This window comes from Lycium barbarum, chromosome 10, assembly GCF_019175385.1.
Source record: "Lycium barbarum isolate Lr01 chromosome 10, ASM1917538v2, whole genome shotgun sequence".
NCBI classification, from domain to species: Eukaryota; Viridiplantae; Streptophyta; class Magnoliopsida; order Solanales; family Solanaceae; genus Lycium; species Lycium barbarum.
In genome coordinates, this window is record NC_083346.1 from 95,810,173 (window position 1) to 95,823,544 (window position 13,372).

At 40.0% G+C, this 13,372-nt stretch overlaps 1 non-coding gene across 1 annotated transcript; it reads right to left on the reverse strand.

Annotated features, from left to right (window-relative positions):
• Positions 1–11,010: 11,010 nt before the first annotated feature.
• Positions 11,011–11,116, reverse strand: LOC132616359 (small nucleolar RNA R71). The gene has a single exon (XR_009573146.1). It is a non-coding gene; the product is annotated as a small nucleolar RNA R71 (small nucleolar RNA).
• Positions 11,117–13,372: the final 2,256 nt, after the last annotated feature.

Here is a 13,372-nt window from a genome sequence, read left to right on the forward strand (position 1 = left end):
ATTCTTACTATTTCACTATCCACTCCCATCTTTTCTTTGGAGAACTAGCATCTTTCATGGGAGGTTTAAAATATGAAAAATGGTTTAAAATACCTTAATGTATTAAAATTGGCTAAAAAATTACCCTCCTTTCACATATTGGATCAAATTTGCCCTCCCACGTCCTACTCCTCTAAGTGTGTGCGGACTGAATTGATTGGAAGCATCTGGAGAGGCTGTATGCAAAATTTGAGTAAGGTTAAAGGTGATTTGGACTTATTTCAAGTTGTAAATCAGACCTAAAAATGCCTCTGTGACACTTGTATATCATACAATTTTTTATGGACGCTGCTGCGGCATGTGTATATCAAATTAAATATCCGTGTATCACAGACTTATTTTCATGGATATATACATATATAGATTATATACAAGAGATAAATGAATATACAACATGATAAAATTGATATACATGAGGATATACATGACAAACAATGGGGAATACACAAACGAAGTTGTCTTCAACCTCAAGTTTTCAATCTGATACTCAGCTCAGATCCACCTCAATTAGTCTCCAAACACCTCCAAAATTGATATTCAAGCTCCTTAAAATATTTTCAACCAAAATTCAATATCATCCAATCGAGACAAATTACAACTACTCAGATTGAAAAATTTGAACCAAGTTTGATGTCATTTAATGGTGTTTTTCAGTCTAAGGTCTTCAACATACTGATGGAGAACTAGAAAAATAAAATAAAATTTGGCACGGTAACACAACATGTATGAAGAACTAATGACGATTTCTTAGGCAAAAAATGAAATAGAGAAATTTTGGAAGAAAATATTGAAAGATTTTGGCAAGAGCGAGAGAGGGCGTTCAGTACATATAATGATAGAGAGATCTGGGGAGAAATTTGAGAAATCTGAGGGGAATAATTGGATAAAACATTCAGAGAGATCGATAGAATTGAAAATTGTAAGCTATTTTAATGAAAAACTTTTTCAGTTATAGCATATAAATTTATAACATGAAACGTGAATATGGGATACCGAGTTTCAACTTCATAAACTATGATTTTTATGTCATTTAGTAGGCATATGAACGGTGCCAAATTTCCTTGTTGTCACGTGTCGTCGGGCCAAAAGTTCATAATCATAGTAGATTCAAAATAGAAGAAAAATTGCATGAGTTTCTGTTCAAACTGTCTGGTCTTTAATTTTCGTCCTTCAAATGGGCTGGTCTTTAATTTTTGCCTTTTAACAATTGAACTTATGTCTAGTGCAAAATAAGTTCTTTAGGGGCAAGAATCATGTGGGATATAACTTATGAGTATTATGATGCAAAAGTATAAATTATGTTCCACGAAAAAAATGTTTGTTATGAGGGTCAAAAATTAAAGACGAGCACAAAATAGGGTCAAAAGTTCAAATGACCGCTCAAAATCCCAATGACACTTAAGTCTCGAGCCATCAGGAGAGTTTAAGAAGATATTCGATTGGGCTGTGCCAGTGAGCTCTCAACAATCTAAATAAAGGGGGTTTTACATGGTATAGCTAACATATAAGGGAAGGTTTAGTATGATGGATAAGCAAAAATAGTGATGGGATAAAAATTTAGTACCACCTTATCCTTTGTTTGGTTACTAATAGTGGGATAAGTTATCCCAGGATTAAAAATAGTGCTGGGATAACTTATACCAATCAGAGGATGGAATAGTAATCCTGCGATAACTAATCCCAGGATAAGACGGTGAAATGGACTAAAATAGCCCTGAGGTTCTCAAAACCCTTTTTCTACTACATAAGATGGAGTGTATTTTTGTAAACAAACAACCTTTTCTAAAAAGTTATGCAATGCATGTTACTTTGAATACAACAAACCAAACAATCAATAAGAAACAATATCAGGATAACTAATCTCAGTATAACTTATCCCAACATAATTAATCCCATCATAACTTGTGTTCAAAGCATAAGAGTATTTAATAACTACACTTTAAATTAATTATCCAGCATAGCTATAATATGTATTTAAATTACCTACCGTAGATAATACAATAAACAGGGTTAAAATACATTAGACCTCACTGCTCCCAAACCAAATATAGAGACGGAGTTGAGAAAACTTCGCAGATCTTCCCCTCCCCCTCCCCAAACTCATACCTCAAATCCAAATGGGTTCACGGCCAAAATATTCCAGTAGCTTGTGGATGGGAAGATCAAGAAGAAAACCAACCAATCAGAGACGTCCAGAAATAGACGATCCGCTAATTAGCACTGGTGATAATTACAGGTATATTGCAATAATGGCTGAATACATATGTATTTATATATGTATATGATTATATTTTGATTTGAATGAATTTAATACAGGTGTATTTAAATTAAACGCATTTGAATCATATGTATTTGAATGAATCATGGATGCGGAGTTATATGAATCATGGATGAATACATATGTATTTGAATCATGGTTGAATACATATGTGTTGTTTGACTCATAAAATATACATACAGCTGTATTTGACTGTATTTATATACATCATAAATAAATACAATGTATTTACATGGTAAATCGAGTAAATACAATGTATTTTTCGAGTAAATACAGTGTCATTTTCAAGTGATTCCATCCATGTTAGGCCACTAAAATTTCGCCCAAAAATATAGGATACAAAAAAATTCATGAATTTAAATACATCCAGAAATACTCAAAAAATAAGTTACGAATGGTAATTATGAAAAAATAGCTACAATTGGTTATAAGATGGTTTCTGTAAGTTTTCCAACAATGAGAATTTTCTTACCCATGTCATTATAAAATTCCTTTTTTGCTTAATCGACATGGGAAGATAGAGCTAAGAGAACACTGAGTTCCAACTTCCAACTCATAACATGCATTGACATTTGACTTATAGCCTCTTGGTCATGGAACTATCTTCAAATGTACACATTTTCAGAGATGACCCCATGGTCCATTTTTATTTTTCTTCCTACTGTCGTTGGTAAGTAGAGAAGTGGATTTAGACGAAAATTTTGATGTGTTTTAAACCATTGACATTAGTAGCGTGAGACACTTTTTTATCTCACAAAGAAATGGACCCAAATCTTACACTTTTGTGTACACAAATTTTAAATTCACTTTTTTGTGAGATAAAAAAGTGCCTCGCACAACTACTCTCAGTTGTGTGAGACACATAATAAAAACAATTGGATTTAGACGACCCCATCATAGGTTGTGTTCATATCACCTATCAATTTTCCAGAGACAAAACCATATAATGCAATCAAGATGATTAAAAATCAGGGCCAGGAAAAATCCCAGATGAATTTTCATTAATATCTATCTAATAATTAGTTTGCAAGGCCCCAATTGATGGGGCATTGAGCTTGAAGAATCAGTTTCTGAGAAAAACTATTCATAAGAATGAAATCCACAACAAAAAGTCCAGCAGCAATGCACTAGGATTCAATATTATTATGTTGTAGCTGTCTCCATATGTTTCCCTCTAATATATTGCAATTCACAGCCTGTCTTTTTCAAAATAAAAAAGATCATTTGTTTCTCGTGCCTTTTATAATTTTTCTGTGTTTCAATATAAGTTTGGTCTACTTGTTGAAGACTTTCATCCTTTCAATACCAATGGGGCTAATAATGGAGATTGCTTCAATTTATGTTCAGCCGTCATATCGGATTTGAGGACAATAAAAACAACACTACCTCAATTCCGAGTATGTTGAGATCGACTATAAAATTTTTTACTCTTCATATTATGTACTTTTAGAATCTATTGTAAATGGATTAGTTTTATATTGACTCTCTCTCTATATATATATATAAATCGTGTTTGAAGCTATACCAAGTCATGAGCGATAGCGAAGTCAAGCCGTTGTCTATAGGCAAAGGGATGAAAGTGCGACGAAGGCTTATGCTACAACAAGAAAAAGAGGACATTGAGGTTGCGAAATCTCGTATACTAAAACAAAGGGAAAGGGAGTCTCGATACAAAATCACATTAACTGTAGATATAGACTAAGCTACAAAAATTGGAGTCTTAAACTATAGATCGAGACTCCGAATTTGGAGCTAGCTGTGAGCAAACTCATTATGTGAGGTTTAATGAAAAGTGAAATAAACTAATGCGAAAATGAACAATAAAGAGATTGAAATTCACGCGATTCAGTATTATAAACTACTCCATTAGTTCCATTTTGAGTGTGTTCGGTACGAAGGAAAATGTGTTCTTGATGTTCGGTTGCTAGTGGAAAATAAGTGAATTTCTTACTTATTTTTTTTTATGTTCGGTTGGTTAGTAAAAAATATTTTTCGAAAAATACCCACCCAAGCCCCACCACCCCACCCCACCCAACCACCACCCTCGAATGCACTTCATCTTCATGCACGCCCAACCCTACCCCACATCATCGCTCCGCGCAACCTCCCCCCTCCCCCCCCCAAAAACAACCACCCCTCCCAAATTTTCTATTTTATATATTTTTATAAAAGAATTATAAAAATGGAAAAAAATTTCTTACAACCCCCACCCCACCCCGCCCCAACCACAATCCCCACCCAACCACCACCCACTACCCCTCACCACCACCCCACCCCCACCCCCACCCCCACAACCACCCACTCCACTTGCCCCCACCCTCAATGACAACCCACAACCATCCACTCCACACCAAATTTAACCACACAAACTTTCCACTTTTTTAATAATTTTTAATAAAAGTAAAATATAATATACTATATGAAGTAGAAAATTTGTGAGGGGGTAGGGGTCGCGGAGGGGTGGTGTAGAAAACCTAAAAAAAATGGAGGGGGGGGGGGGGTGGGGTAGTGTAAAAAACCAAAAAAAAAAAATTATAAAAAAAAAGTTAAATTTTTATGGAGGGTGGTGTAGAAAACACAAAAAAATCTTTTTTTTTTTTTTTTTTTTAATTTAGAGTTGGGGGAGGTGAGTTGGGTGGTGGTGGGGGGATGCGTGGGGTGGTAGGAGTGATTGGGGTTTGGTGGGTTGTGGTGGTTAGGTGGTGGGGGAATGTCACTTGTGGGACTTGTTTTCCATACTTTCATTAGGGAAGTCATTTTCCTCATTTTTAGGGAACTTATTTTACTTAAAAAAAATATTTTTCAAATTTTTTTACCAAACGAAAATGAGAAAATTAAATGTTTTCCTCCTTACCGAATACACCCTTTATGTTAGACACTTTTTCTTTGTTGCTTCGTTTGAAAAGAATGACATAATTTTATATTTAAAAATAATTTCACTTTAAGTTTTCAATTGTTTTAATGACATGCTTTTATATTCACCCACATGTCGTAACATGTTTAAAATTATAAATTTTAAGTGCCTTTCATTTTTCTTAAATTTCTTGTTGAATCTAATATCATCTCATAAATTGAAAGGTAGGTAGTAATAACTGTGCAACTATGATAAGGAAGACCTAACGTATAACTAATATAATGGAAACAGAATGAAGCAACCTGTAGCCTAACTTTCAGTTCCAGAAAAGGAAATGATTATTCTATAAAATAATAGTAGTGTACAGTCATTTTTCTTGAAGAAAGGTCACTAACAGCATAGTTAGAGTACTATCGATCATTACCACATCTACTCTACCCTTAAGCAGAGATCTCGGATTCGAGCTCTGAAAATGGAAAAATCTTTGGTAGGGAGTGCTTCCCTCCGAATGGGGCCCTAACGCAATACAAATCCGGATATAATCGGACTCCAATACGGATATATGAGTTTATGTAGAATTAATATAATTTAACCAGAGATATTAAATTAGTTAGTATTCTTACAAGATTACCATTTTATATTTACAAAATTCAGTGTATAAAACTTAAAACCCTTTCTGGGTACTCCAATTCTACCTGACCAACTGAAAAAGAGCTCTTTTAGGTGAAAGCAGAAATTGTTTTCCACACCAGCAAATTACCAGTTGGCATAAAAGACTCGTGGAAAAAATGAACTTTCCTTAACAAGTTAAAAAGAAAAGGATAAAGTTATCACAGTACTATAATATTACAATCTTTGTTTTGGGAAGAACAACATATATGACATACTTAAACCAAACCTAGGACTTCATGGACACCCTTTGTCGAACTATTTCAAGTTATTAGTCACGTTGCATATTTATTACTATGCTGTTGCTAACGTAGGTAGGGTATAATAAAATGGAAAACAATATAAGTCGTTGGTGTAGTGAGGTTAATTAATTAGGCACGTTTAGAGTGACGTTCTTTCTATCCAATGTGCCTAATCTCGTTGCACTAGATTTATGTGTTATTCTAGTATCGATGCATCACAAATTTTCGAAATCAAAACTCTAAAGAGATGGAATTCTAGAACTTAAAAGGGCAATTAAGGCTGTTGAGAACTATGTGATTGTTTCAATAGAAATTCAACCAATGAATAATAGTGTATACGGTAAAAACCGGATATGAGTCAAACCGGAGAGACGAGGGACCGAAGGAAGAAGGTTACAAGAACATGGGTGAAGACTTTCATTTTGAACCGGAGGATCGCTCGGACCGGAGCTGAGCAGGGGCACCGTTTGGTCCGGTTTCTTCATCATCGGGTCGGTCGGGGCCGTTAGTCTGAATATCCGTGGCTATTGGTCCGGTAGAGCCGTTGCGCGTGAGCCACGGGTCGGTAGCGTCCTGTCATGGTCAATCACCAACCATGTGTGTGTCAGACCGTACGATCAACCTATCCCGCTCAGAGTTGTCCTTCCTCTTATTTTTTAAGGATTTGTATTGTATGAGGCCTATAGAGGCAACACTATAAATAGAGCTCATCCCTCTCCTTTGTGGGGTTGGTTTTTTCACACATCAAGAATACTCTGTATTAGCAATATATATATAAAATCTCTCTCTCAAGTACCCGATTTCGGTCACATTTGTTGTGTTTATTTCTTGCATTTCTTCAATCGAATAACACTCATACATTAGTGTGCATATGAGTATATAGCAAAATCACAGATTATCACCGCTCTCGTCATACCATATCTATATTTATATCTTTCTTTCATCAAGTAGATTGAGACTTAACCACATATCTTATACCCACTCACAAATTTAATTGATTATCCAAATTCGGGGTAAACAGTTTGGCGTCCACCGTGGGGCATAGATAATAGTGGCCTTTTTCCTTGATCTCTACCTTACCCATCTAAACCAAAAACACTTTCTGTTCGTATTTGAAAAAATGGACTAAATGGCCGACAGCGGGCAATCCGGTCACGTCAACAACAACGAAATCGTGGCCGAAAACGATGGAAGCAGTCCACGAGGACCACCAAACCCCATTGACCCTAATCCCGTTAATTCGAGGGAGGGCCTCAATCGACAAAACACCGTCGATCAGGAGAATGCCGCCTTACCGGCCACTGACCCTCTAAATACCCACAATTCTGTCACTTTGTCCCGGGCACAGGACCGGAGAGAACCGAGTACGCCAAATGATAATATTGATTTACGTTTGATTTTTGAAATGTTGCAGGAATAGAGAACGACGATTGCCGAACAGGGAATCGCAATAGCCCGGTTGCAAAACGGAGGGGAAGCAGCGACCCCGGAAAAAACGAGCGGTGTTGCTGAACCCAAAAGGGAGGAGCCACGCGTTATTGAGAGCAATGGATCCGGAGTTGGATCCTCCACCGAGGTTCTAAAAATGCTTGAAACTTTGGCAAAACGGGTAGAATCGACCGAGAAGAGGGTCGAAACATACAAATCTCGGGTGGATCAAATCCCGGGGGCTCCGCTTCTACTGAAGGGACCGGACTCGAAGCGGTACATCCAAAGGCCTTTTCCTCCGAGTGCGGCCCCGAAGCTAATCCCGAAGAGGTTCAAAATGCCGGATATCCAGAAATACGACGGCACAACGGACTCGCACGAGCACGTGACCTCGTACACATGTGCCATAAAGGGCAATGATATAGAGGAGGACGAAATTGAATCGGTACTGCTGAAGAAGTTTGGGGAAACTCTGTCAAAAGGGGAATTGACGTGGTACGACCATCTATCCGAGCATTCGATCACCTCCTTCGAAATGCTCGCCGATGCCTTCATCAAGGTCCACGCCGGTGCCAAAAAGGTGCAGGCCCGCAAGGCCGATATTTTCCGTATAACCCAAAGAGACGATGAGTTACTGCATGAGTTCGTCAACCGGTTCCAAAGGGAACAGATGGAACTCCCCCCGGTTCCAGAGGAATGGGCCGCGCAAGCTTTCACAAAGGGGCTCAATGTTCTAAGCTCAACAGCTTCGTTCAAATTGAAAGAAAGCTTGCTGGAATACGAGACTGTGACATGGGCCGACGTCCATAATCGGTACGAGTCGAAGATTCGCGTGGAGGATGATCAATTCGAGCTCCCCCCGGGCCCAATAAATATGGATAGGAGTTTTGAGAAACCAAGGAAGGGTTATGAAACAAAGGCCGAATCATCGAAGGAAAGGTATCGGCTATACTCCCATTCGGAGAGGCAAAGTTTTAGGTCAGAAAAGTCAAAGGTGAGCCCAAGCCGTTTCTCAAGTCGGGGTAGTAAACGGGTCGAATGCCCGTCAAACAGTCGGGGCCTCTCATTCAGGAGCGACGCCGGAAGTTCTGCCGGTAACAAGGGTTTGCCAAAGATATCGGAGTACAACTTCAACGTTAGTACTTTGGGCCTCGTCTCGACCATCGGTCGCGTCCCGGATGTAAGATGACCGAAACCTCTAAGGTCGGATCCGGGCCAACGGGACCCGAGCATGGTGAGTGAATATCACGGAACCCATGGTCACAGAACCGAGGATTGTCGCCAGTTGAGAGAAGAGGTAGCCCGGTTACTAAAGAACGGTCATCTCCGAGATCTGCTGAGCGAACGAGCCAAAAGTCATTACAAGGAAAGGGAAGCGCATCCGAGATCACTTATCCGGGGGCTCTATCTCCTTCGACGACGAGGACGCAGAGGGCATCATTCAACCGCACAATGATGCATTGGTAATTTCTGTACTTATCTTTAAGACTAAGGTTAAACATATTTTGATTGACCCAGGTAGCTCGGCCAACATCATCTGGTGGAGAGTGGTCGAACAGCTAAGGCTTCTTGATCAGATTGTACCGGTAGCCCGGGTACTCAGCGGGTTCAACATGGAAAGTGAAACCACAAATGGGGAGATCTCATTGCCTGTAAATGTCGATGACACCATTCATCAAACGGTGTTCTACGTGATCAAAGGGGACATGAAGTATAATGCATTACTGGGCAGACCCTGGATACATAGTATGAGGGTCGTGCCCTCAATACTGCATCAGTTGTTGAAATTCCCCACCCCGGAAGGGGTAAAAACCATTCGAGGTGCACAGCCCGCTGCAAGGGAAATGTTCGCAGTAGAGGAAGCAACGCCTCGGCCCATAGAATCGGTTCATAAGGAAAAGGGTGTAACCGGAGGAGAGCACGCCCAATAGCAATCAAAGCACACCGGGTCGGATCCAGTGCATGAAGAGGATGATTTCGAGGTACCCAGATCGTTCGTTATGCCGGACGACTCGGATGCAACCAAGTCAACTGTAGAGGAGCTGGAGCAGATCATCCTGTTCGAGTACCTACCGGACAGAAAGGTATACCTGGGCACGGGGCTTACCCCGGAGCTTAGTGATGTGGCGTGATTTTACGCCACAATCGATGCTTTTTGACTCTAAGTTTTACTTGTTTTTAAGCAAGCCTATGTGATTTTACGTGGTTTTTAGTGTTTTTTAGGTAAAGGAACAGATTCGGCACAATCACAGTTGAAGGCAGAACCAGGTCGTAAATTGAAGTTTACGGCCCGTATTCTGCAATACGGGCCGTATTCCATGGTCGTGTTAAAGGATCCTAGAAACAGAAAGTCTAGCTGAGAAGATGGTGATTTACGAGCTGAGTTTACGGACCGTATTTCAGTTTACGGTCCGTATTCCATCTCGTATTTAGTCATTCAAGCATCTGGCAGGAAGTCTAAGATTAGCAAAGTGAAAGACGACCAAGTAGTTTACGGACCGTAAACCACTTTACGGTCCGTATTTTGGAAGGTTAAGTTGCACACAACTGAGAGAACGACGTGGGCGTAAACCACTTTACGGTCCGTATTTTGGAAGGTTAAGTTACACATATAGAGATTAAGTGCATTCATATAATGATCCATTATAAGTATATCAAGACCAACACCCATGATCATACACCCTATCTAGCGGGGACACAACCTTAGTTTCTTTTACCATAAATTTCCACCAAAGCAATATTTTAGCAATTAGTCATAGAAACAACCAACTTTTACACAAATAATCGGATTAAGACATTAGACCTAAAACCTAGCATCTACGATTTTAGTAACCTTTTCACACCATATTCCCTGTGGGATTCGACCCCAACCTCGTTAGGTTACTATATTTGACAACATCCGCGTTATACCATTAATAGGTGTAATTTGAGCGTATCAAATTTTGGCGCCGTTGCCGGGGAATACGGTTTTGAAATTACTAAATAGTGTTTGCTTTGATTAAAGTCTTTTGCTTATTCCATCACACCTTGTTTTCTACTCTGTGTAAACTAGGTGAACATGAATCAAAATCAGCAGAATCAGCGTGCTGGTAATCAGGTGAATCGGTTGAACAATCAGGAGAATGAATCTGATGATGAGAATATTTTTGCTGTACTTGTTCAAGAGGAGGACTATGCATCTGCTATTGTTCAACCTCGAGTTGGAGTTGCTACAGTGAAAATTGACTCATCTTTATACCAGCTGTTGAAACTTGAGGGATACTTTCGAAACTCTACTGAGAATGACCCTCAACGTCATTTGCAGAATTTTGTGGATGTGTGTGCTAATCACATCCAGAAAAATGTTCCACAAGATGCTATTCGGTTGAGGTTATTCAAATATTCCTTAGCTGGGGAGGCAAGAACATGGTTCGAGAAGCTGCCCCGAAATTTGATTACTTCATGGGCAGAAATGGTAGCTGTTTTTCTTACAAAGTGGTACCCCCCTAGCAAGAAGGCTGAGATTCGCGACAAGATATATGAATTCAAGCAGCGACCGGGGGAACAACTATATGAAGCCTGGGAGAGGTTCAAAGAGTATTTGCAGAAGAGCCCGAATCATGGTTTTCCGGAAAATATATTGATGGAGAAGTTCTACATAGGGTTAGATCCAGTGACACAGTCAGTAGCTAACAATGCAGCTGATGGGTGTTTTATGAACAAGACCTTTCGACGAGTGACCACCATACTTAACAAGCTGACAACTCATAATCAGGCTTGGCACTCAAACAATGCTGATGTGGTACCATATGGCATTGTTATGCTCTAGAATATAGTGAAGGAGAATCAGGATACCCAACAAACATTGGCAGAGCTTGCAATAAATATTTCCTTGCTGACGAAGAAGTTCGATGAATCTCAGATCAAAAAAGTAAATGTTTGTGAGGATGATGTAGTTTTGCCAAAAGGGATGTACCATGCTCAAGATGGTCCATTCCTTGATGGGCCACCCATGCAGGTTAAAGAGGCAAATTATGTTAATAACTCTCAAGGGGGTTATCAAAGACAGAATTACCAGGGTGGTTATCAGAATCAGAATCAGAATCAATCGAGACCTCAACAAGGTCAAGGTGCTTACAACAACTCTGGGAACTATAACAATAATTATGGTGGTGCGAACCAAGGGAGCTACAGTAACAACAACAATTTTGGGAACAAGAGTTCCAATCCTTACATACCACCAAAAGGGCAGTCGACAGAGCAGGGTAGTTCAAAAGTTGAAGCAATGCTTGAGAAGATTCTGGCTAATCAATCGAAGTCTGAAAGGACTTTATCTGGGCTGACAGAAACAGTGGGTTCTCATACAGCGGCTATTCAGAAGCTTGAGTCGCAGATGAGGGATATATCTAGAGAGCAGCACCCTCCAAAAAAAGGAGGACTTCCAAGTGACACTATTCCAAATCCCAAAAATGGGGGAGGCGGTTTAGACCGTGCATTTGCCATCACTACTAGAAGTGGCAAAACAACACAGGGGGCTGCTGAGAAGATGATTGATAGTGAGCAGATAGATGAAGAGAATGAGGTGCAGTCTGAAACACCTATTATTGTTGATGAGATGCCTGCTGACAAGAAGGTTGCTGATATTCTAGAGATGGTGAGAGAAACTGATGACACTAGCAAGCAGGCTGTAAAAGGGGCTCTTCGCCCTTTGACACAACTTTTCAATTCTAAACCTCCTTTTCCTCAGAGGTTGGTAAAGAAGAATGAAGATGCTAAGTTTGAGAAGTTTTATGATCAGCTGAAGCAGTTATCTCTCAATTTTCCCTTCTTGGAAGCTGTCAAGGAGATGCCCGGTTTTGCAAAATATTTGAAGGAGTTGCTGACTAAGAAGAAGACGGTTCGACATGAAACCGTGAGTTTGACTCACACTGTGAGTTCCATTATCTCAACCACAACTGTCCAGAAAAAGGGAGATCCTGGTGCGTTCACCATTCCTTGTTCTATTGGGCACCATGATTTTGCTCGTGCTTTGTGTGATAATGGGGCGAGTATTAATTTGATGCCCCTTGCTATATATAAGCAATCAGGTTTGGGGATGCCGAGACCGACTACGATGAGGCTGCAGATGGCTGATAGGTCTATCAAAAGACCTGTTGGGGTGGTTGATGATGTGATTGTGCGGGTTGGTGAATTTTTGTTGCCCGCTGATTTTGTGATTCTTGACTGTGCTGTTGTTCGGGACATTCCTATCATTCTGGGGAGACCTTTCCTTGCTACAAGGAGGGCTTTGATGGATTTTGAGAAAAATGAAATCAAGTTCCGAGTCAACAATGAAGAAGTGACCTTTCAAGCCAGTAAAGGGATGAAGTTACCAAGTGCTTATGAGAGTATTTCGGTAATTGATTCATACGATGCTGTTGATGAAGCAGTGGAGTACAAGATGGAAGAAGAGAGCTTGGGTGAGGCTTTGGCGGGTATTCTGATGAATTTCGATGCTGAAGACATGGAAGGCTATGAGGAGACAGTAAATTCACTTGTTGGGTTGGGCTCATACACATACCACCCAAAGAAACTGAATCTTGATCTGAAAAATAGAACAACTCCTCTAGCAAATCCTTCGATCATGGAGCCACCTAAGTTGGAGCTTAAGCAGCTCCCATCGCACCTGAAATATGAGTTCCTTGGTCCGGAAAATACACTACCGGTGATTGTTTCAGCCTTATTGACTGAGGGGCAGATTGTGCAGCTTTTGGAGGTATTGAGGGAGTATAGGCGGGCTATTGGTTGGACCATAGCAGATATTCGAGGTATCCCATCTGGGATCTGTGAGCACAAAATTCAGTTGGAGGAGGGCAGCAAACCAAGTGTAGAGCATCAGAGGCG